Raw genomic sequence first — 3,881 nt, 5'->3', positions numbered from 1 at the left:
TCAGTCTAGTTGTGGAGGACGTTGCTTCACTGGCCCAAGTTGGCACCATCATTGCGCTCTTCCCAGGTGAGGCAGATCAGTCTCTGGCTTCTGGACAGCCGCTCACAGCGGCTGTTGGCTACACACGGTAGCTCATGGCAACCCACTGCAGCAGGGGCTGCAGCCTACGCCGTCACCGGGGACTCAAGGCAGCCCAGCTCCAGGTTGAGCTGTTGTTCAGCATCTTAGCTGTAGAGGGCAGTGTCACTGGCCCTCATATGTGGGATCTGAACGTCCCAAGCCAGCTCTTAATCAATGCGCCACTCGGCCGGCCCTCATTTTTTCCTAATAGTTGGTAATTTTCATTAGAGCAGGGTATGTCTGATTATTATTTGTGTTTAGCCTTCTGCACCTCACTAACCCCTTGCACAATGTAAGGCTCATCTTAGAAGTTCAATAAATTCTCCTTGAGTAAAAGAATAAACACATGAATATATGAGTGAAGGTATGATATGCATTTGAGTAAGTAGTTTCTTTAGTTTTTTTTTTTTATTCTGCTTCAATTTACTCTGGGTTTTTTGGTTGTTTTTTTTAAAATAAAACTTGTCAACTATATGTAGCCATTCAGGATCAATCTCCTTTAAAAATAGGTACAGTGACTCATTTTTATTTTTTAAAGAAACTGTCTATTTCCAATAGCCCTATTTCCAGAAACACTTCATAATGCACAAGCTTTCAGCTTGCAAATGGTTTCATTTTAGTTTCATACCAGGAATAGCTTGTATGAATCCATAAACATGAATGAGGCTCTTCTTGTGGGATTTTCCTATTTTAGTCCAATGCTTACTTCAAATAGAACCCATTTGGGTCAATTCTGCTGCCATAAACCCATTTAAACTCAAAGTTGCCATTGTAAATAGCAGGATTAAAAGCAAACATACCTCAGCCATCATTGATTCATATCTCAGACATAGACAATAAGATAAATATATCTATTCAAATATATTAGGATAAAAATGTTTAAAACAAATAATCCATTTTTATCATTCTTCAAGGTAAGCCTAAATTTTTAATAAATAACATGAATAATTCTTCCCTTAATGAACTATTTTTAATGAATACAGGAATAAAAATGCTGACACTTAAAAATATAAATGGAAAGAGAGCAGACAACACATTTACTAAAGACTTATTCTAGGATCTAACTTGTGAAAAGTTTTTCCTTACCACATGCCTGATACTTTTCACAGAGTTAGTGAAAAGTTTTAGTCAGTTTAAATAGTGACTATTTTCTTCAAGCAACAAGTATTTCCACTTTTCATCACATATGATTCAAGTATTGTGCATAGCATTTAAGTCAGCCAGGACCATGGGGATGCAATCAGTAAATCCAGAACGTGGGAAGTTCTACAGGACAAACGACCCAGTTCTCTCAACAAATGAATTGCTTTCCTTACTTGGCTTTGAAAGAAGTACTTGGGCTACTTTGGGGAGTACAACTTATAGAGAGACAAAGTTGGAACCACAGAGACCTGTTAGGAGCTATTGCACTAATTTATGTAAGAGGTGATGGCGGATTGGTCCAGGGCTTTAGTGGTAGAGAAGGTAACAAGTGGTCAGGTTTGGGTATATGTTGAAATTAAAGTCAAAAGTATTTGCTGATGGATTGTATACAGGGTGTGAGAGAAAGAGATAGATAGAAACAAGGACAATCCAAGGAATTTTTTCTTCAAACACTGGAAAAATGGAGTTGCCATCAACTGAAATGTGATGACTGCAGGAGAAGTAGGTTTCAGAGGGAAATTAGGAATTTAGTTTGGGGCAAGTTTGAGACATTTATTAGACTTCCAAATGGTAGTCAGTTGGAAATATCAGCCAAGAGTTCATGGGTGAGTTCTGGGCAGGAGATATAAATTTAGGAGTACTCAGAGTATATACATGCTTTTAATCCATGAGCATAAATTAGATCACCAAGGGAGTGACTGTAAGTAGAGTAGAGATCTGTTGCTTCAAAATTACTGTGGAACAAACAACTCCCAAATTTAGTGATTTAAAACATCAACCATTTACTCTCATAGATCTGTGATTGGATGAGGATTTGTTAATCTAAGCTGGGCTTGACTGGGGGGGTCGTTTGGCTCTGCTCCAAGTATCTCTCATCATTCTCCTAGGGCCTGAGGACTAGCCCGGGCATTTTTTATTTTTTATTTTTATGGTAATGTCGGAGGCACAGGAAAGAAAGCAGAAACATATAAGACCTTTTGAGGTCTAGGCTCAGAGCTGGTGCAGCATCACTTCCTTCTTCTACTGGCCAAAGCAAGTCACATAACTGAACCCAAAGTCAAAGATCAGTAAACTAATACAATAATAAGGCAAAGACATTGATACAGGGAAGGTTAACAATTTGAGTTCAGTCTGCAATCTCATACGTCCAAATATTGGGTCCATCCTTGGGCATTTTAACTTTTAAGGGGCCCCATATCTAATCAGGGACCAAACAAGATTACCTTAGACATAATCTTAACCACTGCTCCCCCTTGCCTAAAGGAACTTTATTGAAGCACCCATACTTTGATTCTTGTCAAAGGAATGAAAATGTTGACTCTATATTATTACTTTCAAAGAAAGTCTGCAGCAAGATACTCCAAGATGCCAAAGTGTGCCATCTAACAGTCTGAAAAGAAAAACACAAAACAAAACTTAATGAAGCAAATGATGAGACACCTGTGTCTGAAATTAAAGAAATTTTCATCTTCAACAGTAGTGTCTGATAGAATATCTAACATGAATGAATGAAAATGTGTGTCTGATAGAATATCTAACGTGAATGAATGAAAACGTATCATGCAGACATCATAAGCTTGGCACCAAACAGCAAGTTCTAATTTTAAATAGGCCGTGGCCAGTCATTTTTTTTTTTTTCAAGCTGCTAAGATGCAGCATGTGCATTTTACCCTGTTCTTTGGGGGGAAGATATTTTTTTAAACTGAGGAAAGTATTTTATAAACATATGTAAAGTTTTTCCCAAGCTTTTGAGTATATTTAAAAGTAAGAAAATTGGAGGAATAATTCTTTTTAAGGATATAATCTGCTGTTATTTTAGACTGCTTTTACCAGATCTAGAGATTTCAAGGGCTGAAGAAGTCTTAGAGATTATAATCACCTAATATTATAGATGAAGTAACAGAGGTCCAGAGAGGCTAACCTGATTCTTTGGACAATAAAAGAATTGGTTCACGTGAGTTGTAATCCAGTGGGGGTAACACAAAAGGGTAACTGTGGGAGGCTTTACTCCCATGTCCACTCCATTCATCTCCATAATCTCCAGTCATCCCCCTGCCCCGCTCCTCAGCAAACATAAATCTAGTAGAAACTGAGATTTACTGCTCAACCAAACTTCTAAACAAGGTGACCCTGCTCCCACCCAGCCCCGTATAGCAATCCTGGAGAGCTCACTGTCGACTTACAGGAACAACCTTCCTTTTCTACACCAGTGTCTAGAGTTTTGTGGGCCTTGAAACACTGGAGAATTTGTTGGTATCCTGTTACTTCATTTATTCCCTTCAATCTCTCTGTGTCTCTCCCTACCTGATTTGCACTAAGGGCCAATTTTGGAGATGGTGTTTATGTACGTCTGTGGGAAGTGATACATCTTTTGTTTCCTATAGATATTAACTAGTTGGCCTATTTAAGCTTAATTTCTTTTTGGGAGTTTATTCTTTTTTTTTTTTTTTTTTTTTTTTTTTTTTTTGGAATTGGGGAAGGGGAACAGCCAAGTTGTTGTCCTTCAATCTTAGTTGTAGCAGGAATGTGCTGCTTTTCCATTTTCTATTTTAGGGGACCCTGAGATGTTCAGGAGGTGATTACTTTGCCTATTGTACTCACCTTCAAACAATATCTAA

The sequence above is a fragment of the Hipposideros armiger genome, unplaced genomic scaffold (genome assembly GCF_001890085.2).
Source record: "Hipposideros armiger isolate ML-2016 unplaced genomic scaffold, ASM189008v1 scaffold_186, whole genome shotgun sequence".
Lineage (NCBI taxonomy): Eukaryota > Metazoa > Chordata > Mammalia > Chiroptera > Hipposideridae > Hipposideros > Hipposideros armiger.
The sequence above is the reverse complement of the archived record's forward strand: the minus strand, read 5'-3'. Positions refer to the sequence as shown.